This window comes from Panthera pardus, unplaced genomic scaffold (assembly GCF_024362965.1).
Source record: "Panthera pardus isolate Hobbes unplaced genomic scaffold, ASM2436296v1 HiC_scaffold_16, whole genome shotgun sequence".
Classification (NCBI taxonomy): domain Eukaryota; kingdom Metazoa; phylum Chordata; class Mammalia; order Carnivora; family Felidae; genus Panthera; species Panthera pardus.
The window spans coordinates 142,606,679-142,618,724 of record NW_026526721.1 but is presented as its reverse complement, the minus strand read 5'-3'; the positions used below and the strand labels follow the sequence as shown (position 1 = coordinate 142,618,724).

The following is a 12,046-nucleotide window of genomic DNA, read 5'->3' as shown; positions in this document are numbered from 1 at the left end:
TTATTGGCTGCCTTCCCTTCCCCATCTCACTTCCCACTCCCCAATTGCTGTCCCAAGTCACTTTCTGAATAAACTACTCTCACTGGAATCTTCGTTTCAGGGTATGCTTCTGGGGGAACCCAAATTAGGAGTGGTAGCTCCTAACACTATTGGTCCAGATAGTCATTTAGCAACAAACACCAGGAGTTCCTCTGGGTGGTAGGTGCCACAGGAGAAATTAAGGTGGTGAAGATGTGGCTCTCAAGCAAGAGAATAGTCTGTGTGGAAGGGGGAGATGGACCGCACCCTGACGCATTCTATACCAGAGAGGTCAGAAATGTTACGAGATGCAGCCCCGGGAGTGGTCAGGCCATCGGCCCGTGAGTCTTTCCACATTTCCTTGGTTTCCACTAGCAAAGAATATTTTTGGAACAAGAACTCCTGGAGGCCAGTCCTCCTTGCCTTTTTTGGCCAGGGCCTGCCTGGGAGTCATACCATGCACACGATGTTCTTAGGAAAACCGTTCTGTCTTTCCTTCACGTGCTCTCCAGGCCAGGCAGCTGGGGAGGTGGCAGCAGTCAAGGTGGGCATATGTCCAGGCCCCCAGGCTGCTGGGCAGTGATGCCAGCCCAAGCATACTGAGGTTGTTGCTTTTTTTTTTTAAGTTTATTATTATTTTCTTTCTAGTAATCTCTACACCCAATATGGCCCTCGAACTTACAACCCTGAGATCAAGAGTTGCACACTATTGCAACTGAGCCAGCCAGGAGCCCCCCTGAGATTGCTTCTTGATTTTAGAAATAAAAAAGATGAAAATCCACCCCCCCCCCCGTCTTCCTAACCCCTACCCACCATTTTTTTTAAAGTTTGTTCATTTGAGAGAGAGAGAGAGAGCGCGTGCGCATATAAGTGGGGGAGGGGCAGAGAGGGAGAGAGAGAGAGAATCCCAAGCAGGCTCCGGGCAGTCAGTGCAGAGCCTGATGTGGGGCTCCATCTCAGGAACTGTGAGATCATGACCTGAGCTGAAATCAAGAGTCAGATGTTTAACTGACCGAGCCACCCAGGTGCCCCTCCTTCCCTACCCTTTTAAGACTCAGTTGTAAACCTGCTTCCTCTGTTAAGTCTTTGTGGCCCAGCTTTTTCCCAGCCTGCTACCCCCTCCCTCCCCTGAGCCCCTCTGCCACTACTTATGGGACCCTATGGGACCTTCCCTCTTCTTGCTTTGAGTTACCACCACCCACCCTTTTCCTGTGTTTACAGTTCTTCTTTGTGAACAGAAGCAACGCTGTTTATTGAACACCATGTTTTATTGGTTATGGAGTACAAAGTTTATGGGGAGTCAAAGATATGTAAATATGCAATTAAAAAACTTGAGAAACCCACATGTCCCTTGAGAAGGAAAAAGATAAGGAAGTTTTTACAATCGTACCAAGAGATACGTAGGTAGCTGTTGAAGAGACAAAGGTACATGAGCATGTAAGGATATGGGGGGAACATGTCGATTAGAAAGGTAAACTATAGCCTCAAAAAGACACAGAAAAGCCTAAAATGTATATCACCCAGTGACAGGAGGCAGTCTGAAAAGAAAATGTGCTGTGTGATTCCAACCTTTTGACATTCTGGAAAAGGCAAAAGTGCAAATACAGAGAGAAGATCGGCGGTTGCCAGTGGCTGAGGTGGGTGGGGGTGGGGTGGGAAGGGATGAATGGGTAGAGCACGGTGGGTCCTTAGGGAGGGTGAAACTATTCTGTATGCTATGTAATGGTGGATATGTGACATTATGTATCTGGCAAACCCAGAGAACCCAACAGGGAGGGCGAAACCTAATGTAAACTATGGACGCCAGTTAGTAACATATCAGTAACCGCTCCTCAATTTTACCGTACGAACCACACAAGATGATAATAATAGGGGAAGCCATGGTAGGGAGGGGAAGTAAATGGGAACTCTCTGTACTATCTGCTCAATTTCCTTGCATCCTGAAACCACTCTATGAAATAGTCTATTAATGAAAAAATTATAGAACAATAGGAACAGTATGATTCTCTTTGAATAAACCATCATTTCCCTGGTAAACGTGATGATTTACATGTTTGAAAGCAGCAAAAGTCTAGAAAGACCGGTACACCATGAACTGTTAAAAGTACTTCTGGCAGATGATGAGTGCCAAAGACAAGGAAAGACTGTCACTTTTTAATGAAATATTCAGATATTAGGGGCACCTACGGGGCTCAGTCGGTTAAGTGTCCAACCTCAGCTCCGGTCATGATCTCACTTTGAGCCCCACATCGGGCTCTCTGCTGTCAGCCAGGAGCCCACTTGGAATCCTCTGTTCCCCTCTCTCTCTTCCCCTGTCCGGCTCGTGCTTGCGTGCTCTCTCGCTCTCTCTCTCAAAAATAAATTTAAAAAACTTTTAAAGAAATATTCAGATATTAAATGGCACGCAGAATAAAGTAATGGCCACCTGTGTACCTCTCCGACCCCCACCAACGAACTTCTGAATCAAAACATGGGGGAAGGGATTCATATTTGCTACTCTGTGTACTTTTATATCTTACAACATCAGCACATAAGCTTATATTCCTATTGTAATTTAAAATTCCTATTGTAAAAAAAAGACAAGTCAGAGCAGTGATCGGACAACGTGCTGCGTGACAGCAAAGGTGGAAGCAATGAATTATGGCTGGAGTTGGGGAGACTCAGAGGTTGACAGACAGGTGACTTTGAAGCTGGGGCGGAACTGAGGAAAAGGGAAAGGGGAATCAGCAAATGCAAAAACAAAGAGCTGGGAAGGGCCCAGCTTCTCTAAGGAACAGAAAGTGATTCTGAAAGGTGGGGGCAGGGAGGAGGGAAAATGTCCCAAGAATTAGAATGGAGCCCGGAGTGTTTACTTTTGGTTTGATTGTGAAAGATGTTCAGTATTGCAGTGAGGAGTTTGGTCATTACGTAATCAGCCAAAAGTATCTTGAAGCGGCATCTAAGACGGTTCAAAGACCTGCGTAGATTTGTTTTTGAAGAGAGCAGCAGCAGGCAGCAGGGCTTGGGTTAGAGATCACCAGACATGCTGTCAGTAGGGTGATTCCTGTGTCCTCCAGCTGCAAAGACGTTAAGAAAGCATGAGTTTTATTTTACAGTCTTTACATATTTTGTTCATTTGTGTTGGACGAGTAACTTAATTCTTGCTCCTGATGTATTGAAACAACACAGAAATATGCCCAGCCGTCTGTGAGCGCTCCCCTTGACCTCTCCCTACCCGAGTCTTCCTGAAAGCTAGACTCCATTAACCTTCATTATTTTGGGAAGTCACGGTACAGAGAAGACCACAGCCTTCCCATCATCCTCACAAAGGGGTATGAACTAGCTTCAGGAGGTCCCACTTAAAAGCGGCTATGTTACTTGAGCATGGCACTAAATTCCCAAAGTCCCAGTGATGACATCCCCTTTCTTCAGAGCTTCTTGGAGATCCTTCGTATTTTCTCCTTAATGGCGTGCCATTGATTTTGCGAGTTCAGAAGTGAATGACCGCTTGGCCCTCATGAAGCCAATTGTCTTTTCCAGGAGACAGTCTGTTTTTGCCTGTAATGACGAAGGGTCACTATTTGTGAGTCTCCGTATCTGAAACAGAGAGGCGTCTTGATTTGCGGGGGGGTTGGGGGGCGGGAGTGTCACAGACTGGGTCTTCTGGGAAATTCGCTGTGAGATGGAGTTACTGTGCCAGAGGCTGACAGGGGAGGGCTCCTGTGATCCACATCTGTGGAGAGGAAGGAAATGAAGCGCAGTCAGCTAGAGGGGGAGGGGGAGCAGTCATGCAGGTCCAATGAGGGCCTCAGCCAACCTCACAGGGAGTTCTGAAGATGGGAGGATCCTTCAGAGTTCTGGACTGGGACAAGAGGGCAGGGCCTTTACACCCCACGCCAGTCAGCAGTGGGTTTGGATGGCTGTGGGAGAGAGACGCCATGTTGGGAGGGGCAGCTCTCCTCAGCTGAGGCAATCCCCGGCAGGGGCCGAGCTGAGAGCATAAGACTTCCCATCCTGAAGTATGATCTGAGGTATGCATCACAATGTCTACCCCGGAGGTGAGGCATCCAGGCGCCTTCCTGACACCCGAGGAAATCCATGGGGGCCCTAGGCTTCCAGGAGGATCTCCTCTCCTTTTCCTCTTGAGCTTCTGCAGTGGCAAAGGGCCTTGCCAAAAGCCCTCAAAAGTTCTTAATCTTTTTGACAACTACTTACTGTCTGCCGTGTCGATGCCAGCATCACAGCAATGCGTTAGCACAACAGTGCTTACGTTCTAGAGGTGGTGGGGTGCAGACCATAAACAAAAGAACTGATTAGAAGACACAGTCTGTACTGTGGTGAGGTTTGCTGTGGTACAGGAAGGGGGATGGGAAGTGCTATAGGGTGGGGGTGGGGCAAGGATTTCCAGGCAGACCGACTAGGAAGGACAGAGGTCTGAGTCTGGGTGTCAAGAACAGCAAGCAGGCTGACATGGCTGGAGTAGTGCAAAAGAAACAGAGAGGACCTTCAGGAGGGGCCCCAGAGGTGAGCAGAGCCATTGGGGAAGGGCCTGGAATTTCCACGAGCCTTGTCGGTCACTGTGAGAATTTGGATTTTTCCTCTGACGTGGGGAGTTGGTGGAGGGTCCTGGGCACAGGGGACATGATGTGGTTGACATTTAAACAAGATCTGTTGAGATCTGTTGAGAATAGACTATAGGGAACAAGAACAGAAGCAAGGAAGGCAGTGAAGGAGGCTATCACAACGGTCCCGCTGACAGGTCAAGCATGGATTGGACTGGACCAGGGCGGTAGCAGTTGTGATGGTGGGAAGTGATGGTATGATAGGAAAAGATAGCATTCAGTAGGCAGAAAGGGAGAGGCTAGGACTTGAAGGTCCCTGCTTGGGAAAAAACACCGATTTTAAAACATTTCTTCTGGGAACGGCAGGCCTCAAGCAAACTCCCTCAGGCATGAAGTTCCTCTTGAGAATGTGACGGACAACTACCTACTCCCCCTCAGGTTCCCCTCAGGAATTTGACCAACAAAAGACCTGACTAAAAATAAGTAGACCATAAAATGTATGACCCACAAGGAACAGTTTGACCACAGACCACCCCTCACACAATGGAAAGGAGCCAATCAAAAAGGAAGGACTAGACATTTAGAGTTCTCAAGCCAATAAGGGTAGAACTGGAGAAGGAATGAGGGGGAAGGAAAAGGGGCCAACCTAAGCCGATAAAAGAAAGACCCTTGCCTATTGTCGAGGGGCATTCACTTTCAAATGCCCCCTCTGTATAAAAAGAGCTTCCATACTATTCTCCCTTCATAACCTTATACTCTAAGAAACTTTTGCCCGCTGCTCATTTCACTGTGTCCACCTTTTCATTCTTCGAAGCAGAGAGACAATGAACCCCGGGTATTAAGGTAAAAATCCCTGCAACAATGGTACCCCGAGCGCATTTCAACGATGAAAGGCAGGGGCACCTGCCGATGAGTTCCATCTGAGTCCTGAGAAACAGGAGTCAAACACGCCTACCATGCTCTAGCCTCAGGCAACTCAGAAGATGACATTTTCATTAACAAAGATGAGAACCACCGGAGGAGATTTAGGGGTCGGAAGCAATCAGGAGCATATTGCACACTTACTAAATTTCAGAAGATGTTAGCACATGCCATGTTTTCATTGGCTGGCTGCTTTTCATTAGCTCCCCAGCCTCTCAGTAGAGGGATTACTTTCCGAAGTGGGATCCGTGTCTGCCAAGCTAGACCATGCCTGGAATATGCCCTCTTCACTCCCTGGGCTTTTCCTCCAGAGCACATGGTAGTCTGCAATGATAGATGCGTGCTTCTTGGATTAATTTGTACCTCCCTCACTAATTTGCAAGGTCCATCCCCAGCTTTAAGATCAGTGTCCGTTGTGTTGCAACTATTACCATGAATGAATAAATGGAAAAACTGCGTGTGGAGGAGGAAAGGTGTGTTTTATGCCTCCTCTCTGCTTCTTTTTTGTGAAAGTTGGCAGAATCCTCAACTCAGAGCAGCTCTACTTCTTTTTTTTCTTTTTAATTTTTTATGTTTATCTACTTTTGAGAGTGAGAGAGCTAGAGCACAAGCAGGGGAGCGGCAAAGAGAGAGGGAGACATAGAATCTGAAGCAGGCTCCAGGCTCTGAGCTGTCAGCACAGAACCGGAGGCAGGGCTCGAACCCGCTGACCGCGAGATCATGACCTGAGCTAAGGTTGGACGTTTTACCAACTGAGCCATCCAGGCACCCCAGAGCAGCTCTATTTCTAAAGTCTCTACCACCAACCAGTCCTCCATGCCTCCCCTGAAGTTATGTCTCTAAACCCAGCTCTGGTGGCAAAGAGCATGCAATATGGAGTTCAAAATCTGGGTGACCTTGAGCAAATTTATTAACCTTTCTACGTCTTAGGAAATAATAATTAGTACCCATCTCATAGGACTATGGCTAGGATTAAGGAAAATAATTTATGAAAAATGCTTAGCGCAAAGGCTAGCAAATAGTATGTGCTTAATAAACATTAGTTGTTGTTGTTGTTATAATTATTTTATCCATCGTACCTTGAAGAGTCATCATGGCATCATGGTTCACTCTGGTGCCTACAAAATGATGTCTAAACTCTACAGCAGGTAGGGGCATCTGGGTGGCTCAGTCAGTGAAGCGTCCAGCTTTTGATCTCACCTCAGGTCTTAGATCTCCGGGTCATGAGTTCAAGCCCTGCATTGGGTATGAAGCCTGCTTACAAAAAAAAACAGCAACAATTCTACAGCAGGCATCCACGCCCACCATCTTCTATTACATCTTAATTTCACTGTCTGCACTCCCCTGCCCAAACCCACAATTTCCCACTATCCTTTGTGCTTTCCTGCAGCCCACTCCTTCTACTTATAATGTCGTTATCTCATCCTTCTGCCTGTCAGGCTCTGACCCATCTTCGGGACCCAGCTCAAATGAGGAGCACTGTTGCATAATTATTTTTCTAGCCGCCCCCCCTCCCCCATTGTAGAAAACAGAGCCCAAGGCAAGGATTAAAGTGCTCACACTACACTGGGGAGGCACAGATCCAAGGCAGCAGGGATGGGGAAAGTGCAGTGGGACAAGGGAGGATGTGAAGCAATATGACCTGATGCTCTACTGCGTTGAACACAGGTTGTCATGTGTGTGTGTCTGCTCTGCACATGGAACTTCTCTCACCCTGAAGTCGTCCACAGCCACAGGAGACAGAGAGGAGGGGCAAGCTTCTCTCCAGCTTCCCCTTGGTAGCAGTTGGCCCCATAGGGCCACTCCTGGATGCATCATTGTCTCCCTTCTCTCCGTCCCATGTCCTGCGGCAGGATGTTTCATCCAAATCCAGAAGCAGGGACACAAGAGTGTCTGCCTGACCAGCAGCAGGTGCCAGCCAGATGGCGAACCTTTTCCACTTCAAGGGAGGTGCCTCGTTGGTCCTGGGCAGCTGCAATGGGATTGAGGAGGTGGGCGGTGCCAGGCAAATGAGTAGACACAGAGGATCTGCATCCTTCGCGGCGCCCAGGCAGTAAAGCTAGCGGATTCTGGAGGAGACCGCTTCCCACGATTCACAAGCTGTATGAGCTGGGCAATTCACTGAATTGCTCTCTGTGAGTTTTCTGTCTTTTCTCTTGTCGCTTGCACTTTGAAATACTTTTAAACCTGCAGAAAATGTCAAGTGTGGCACAAAACCTCCAGTACACCCGTCATCCGCATTCACCAATTGTTAATGTTCTGCCACGTTGCTTTTGACATTCTCTCCCCCGTTCCCCCTGCCTCTCTTTCCCTCTCTCTCCGCACACACAAACACACGCGCGTGTGCACCCACATATTGACACACGCAATTATAACTAATTTCTGAAGGATTTGAGAGTAAGTGTGTATCATGCCCCTTTCTTCCTAAATACTTCGGGGTGACTTTCCTCTGAACAAAAATATTCTCCTGTATCATCACAAAACGCTACCAAAATCAAGAAAAGTAGCATTCACACAATGCCATTATTTATCTAATCTACAGTCTGTATTGACATTTCACCAGTTGTCCCAATGATGTCCCTTATCACACATTTTTCAGTGTCCCAGTCTGGCTAACGGGACCAATGCTAGTGCCGTCTCATGAGGTCGTGATGAGATGGAAATGAAATAGTACATGTAAGGCACTGCAGGGCAGGCCCTGGCACAGAGTAACAACTCCGTAACTGCTAGCTACTTCTAGAATGATTCCTAACTCTTCAGCGAGGTCCTTCGAGTCCCCTTCCCCTCAATTCAAAATCAGTCTCTTCCCTCTGTGTTTCCTTAGCACCATATTTCTACATGCCTTGTAGCAGTTTCACATTAGTCTTGTTCATAAGCTTCTTAAGACCCCAGCGCTAACTCCTCTTTGCTTCTCCCTATGGCTCCAAGAGCATCTTGTACATAGTAGGGCAGCACTGAGTTTTTTTAGATGAAAGCAGAAGGTTGCTGAAGGAGACTGGAGGGAATGTATCTCACAGTGTTGTGCTAGTAGACACGTTTTTGTCTTCAAAGAACTTATGAGGGGCGCCTGGGTGGCTCAGTCGGTTAAGCGTCCGACTTCAGCCCAGGTCACGATCTCACGGTTCGTGAGTTCAAGCCCCGCGTTGGGCTCTGTGCTGACAGCTCAGAGCCTGGAGCCTGCCTCGGATTCTGTGTCTCCCTCTCTCTCTCTCTCTCTCTGCCCCTCTCCCGCTTATACTCTGTCTCTCTCAAAAGTAAATAAACATTTAAAAGACATTTAACATTTAAACATTTAAAACAACAAAGAACTTATGATGCATGAGGGTAAAGAGAAATACACAGGTGAAGAGTTAAACAAAATGAGAACTGAACTGATCTCAAAGCAGCCTCTGGGGAAGGGCTAAAAGTGAATAGGAATAGACAGAAATTTGGGGAGTTTAAAGGAGGAAAAGACTCTGGAAAGGAAAAACAAATAAGTCACTTCCAGAGAGTATTCAACAGGGGCTCCCCAACAAAACAGACATTGTGGAAGCCTGCTAAACCAAAGTTCTAAGGGCAAAGCTCTCAGATACACTTTCCTGAGGCTTGTGAGCCTGGGTGAACAGCTGAATTACATTTCAGCCTCCCTTGCTAAGATGACGTCTGGACAAAAGGACCTGGGGGGAAGTGATGTTCTCCACTTGCAGGCCTGGCCCGTCAAAATCTCCCGTGTGCCCTCTCCCCTTCCCTCTCCCTCTCCAGTGGCTTTGGAGACCACGTGTGGAAAACCGTGATGCACAGGTGGCCTGAACATGAATCTCCGCATGACTAGATGAAACAGAATCCCCACCCCCTCCAACCCACACTGCTGTGAACAGGAGGCGACTTTTCTGCACTGCACCACTGGAAGGTGAAGGCTGCTGGTTACGGCCACCGTTACTTACCCCATCTAGTGCACAGTTAAAACTGAAGGCTGGATTCAGAAGACTCATGTTTATATCTTAGCTTCATCGCTTGGTCACAGATGAGCCAGGTCAAGTCACTTCATCTGGGAACTGCTGTGAGGAGTCAATGGAAAAAGGCTTTATAAACTCTGAACGTGCTATAAACGTCGGATGTTATTAGTATTCATCCATTCCTCCTAAACTGGCCAAAATAACAGTCCAAGAATAGTATACAGGGATTAGTCATTCTTTCCAAACTAACAAAAAGAAGAACACAGACTGGGGTCTCATGATACTGGTATTAACTCAAGTGTTGGAAAAGGAGTTTGGGTCAGTCTACAGAAGGCCAGTGATTTTCTTCTGAACTGGGGCGACTTTTCTGCTTTGCTATCGAGGGGTACAATTTTTTTGTGAATACTCCCTTATTTGGAGGTAACCTCAACATCGTGATCTCTCAATAGTTCAGCTTCTGTTGAAGGAAGGCAACAAGAAGAAAAGAGAGAATTATTTCTAGGTGAATTTTAGCAATCATTTTCCTCATAGTCAAATACATTCAAAGTATCCTTTGGGGCCTCAGGTTGACTGGTATTTTTGTATTTCTCACAAACGCTGACGATTCTTTGCTTTATCAAGGAGGTTAGGATGATCCACAAATCATATTCCAACATGAATTGTATGTTAAAGTGAGTGAAGGACAGGACCAAGAGACGTCCAAGACTGAGAGAATTACTCCCCTCACACATTCCACCAGATTGCTGAATACCAGAGCAGTCCTGGGGGTGGGTAGGCAGGCTTCCCGGTACGAGGTTTGGGGGTTGGCAAAGTATCTCAGCCTCAGTGAACAACTTCCAAGGCACCAGTGGGAGCTCGTGAGGCCGCCCACTGACAGGATATGGCCCTTCACTGGTGACAGTTCCTGCTGCAGCCGGATGAAAGCAAGAGGCAGAGCTTGATCATTAAAACCATCTGGGCCCTTTATTCCTGGACCTGAATCCACCCCATTCTAAGGAAATGATTTCTTAAGCTAACCATGCTCCTTTTTCCCCTTTTCTTATGACTCCGCTTCCTGTGTGTAGCGACACGTCCCCCTTCTCCCTAGACTTTATCAGCTTCTCTTGTTTTCTTTTACATTTTGGGGTTAGGGATGATTCCAGAAAATGAAAGCCCTTCCTTCTTTTCTGGATCTTTTTTCCCTAGGATTGTATTCCCTTCCTCCCCTGTTGGCCCTTCTGTTCGTCAGATTTGTTTTCACTTCCATCTGGATTTGGGGCACCGGAATGTGAATCAGAAGACTTAGGCTCTTGATCATCAGCGCACGAAGCAACTTTATTCTGCTCAGACTCCGTATTTCGTCTGTAAAGCTAAAGTTCAAACCAGAGTGGCTCCCTATCTACTTCCTCCTTAGGTTCTGTGTAACATCAGTTCCCCATCAACAGCAGAAAAAAAGACGTCTTCAGAGCTGTCTCATTCCGCAGTTGAGTGGATGTTCCTTGTTTTTCTTTTTTAAGATTAAAACAAATGTTTTTTTAATTTATTTTGAAAGAGAGAAAAAGAGCACAAGTGGGGGAGGGGCAGGGAGGGAGGGGGAGAGAGAGAGAGAGAGAGAGAGAGAGAGAGAGAGAAAATCCCAACAGGCTCTGCGCTGTCAGCACGGAGCCCGAGGCGGGACACCATCTCACAAGCCGTGAGATCAGGACCCGAGCCAAAATCAAGAGTCAGACGCTTCACTGACTGAGCCACCCAGGCGCCCCTGTTCCTCGTGTTTTGGAGTGAGACATCTGGGTGAATTTCCAGAAGAAGCAAATTGAAATCTTGGAATGCGAATAAATTAGGAGCAGAAGAGGCCTCAAGCTTAGCAGGACCACACATTATACGGGAGGTTTGGAACTTTTTTCACTGAGTGGTGGAGAATCTTGCAAGTGTGACCAGATTGTGTTTTAGGAAGTTCATTTTGATGGTTATACGAAGTATGGTGAAAATAGGAGACAGTGCCACCAAAAAACTACCACCATTTTTCAGGCAAAAAATGAACAGGATTTAAAGTAAGAAAGTGGAACTTAGCTGGAAAAACCAGGAGGGGGCAAATTGGATACCTTTGGGGATTGGTTGACTGATTGACTGGGGAAGTTCAAGAGGGAGAAGAGTCCAGGATAACATTCAATGATTCCAAGGGATGGATTTCTCACAACGATAGTGGACACCTATGACTTTTTACTGAGGAAAAAAATTACACCCTTTCTTCTGAGAACTGTTAGCAATTTACTTTAAGGGAGATACTATTTTTCCCATAATTTTGAGCCCATGGCCTTAACTGATAGGTCTAGAAGGACATCTCCCCTGTGACGATCATAGAACCCCAACCTACTAACAGCAGTTAATGGATACAGAGGAGGGCAACTGATTCGAACCCAACCAATCAGAGTGCTTGTCCAGACTTTTGAACTTGGAACCAAAGCAAGCTTTAGTCTGGCCTTTTTAGAAGTTTTCCATGGACTGAACGTTTTGTGACCGCCCCCCCCCCCCCCGCAATTGCTATAATTTATATATTGCAGCCTAATCCCCAACATGATGGTATTTGGAGGTGGGCCTTTGGAAAATTACTAAGTCATGAGAAAGGAGACCTCATTAATGGGATTAGGTCCC

General features: G+C 46.9%; 1 long non-coding RNA gene across 1 annotated transcript; it reads right to left on the bottom strand.

Annotated features, from left to right (window-relative positions):
• Positions 1-1,267: 1,267 nt before the first annotated feature.
• On the bottom strand, positions 1,268-9,602 carry LOC109251377 (uncharacterized). Its single transcript, XR_002073495.2, has 3 exons — positions 9,404-9,602; positions 5,625-5,804; positions 1,268-3,730 (listed from the first exon to the last, which is right to left on the bottom strand). It is a non-coding gene; the product is annotated as an uncharacterized LOC109251377 (long non-coding RNA).
• Between the last annotated feature and the right edge of the window lie 2,444 nt (positions 9,603-12,046).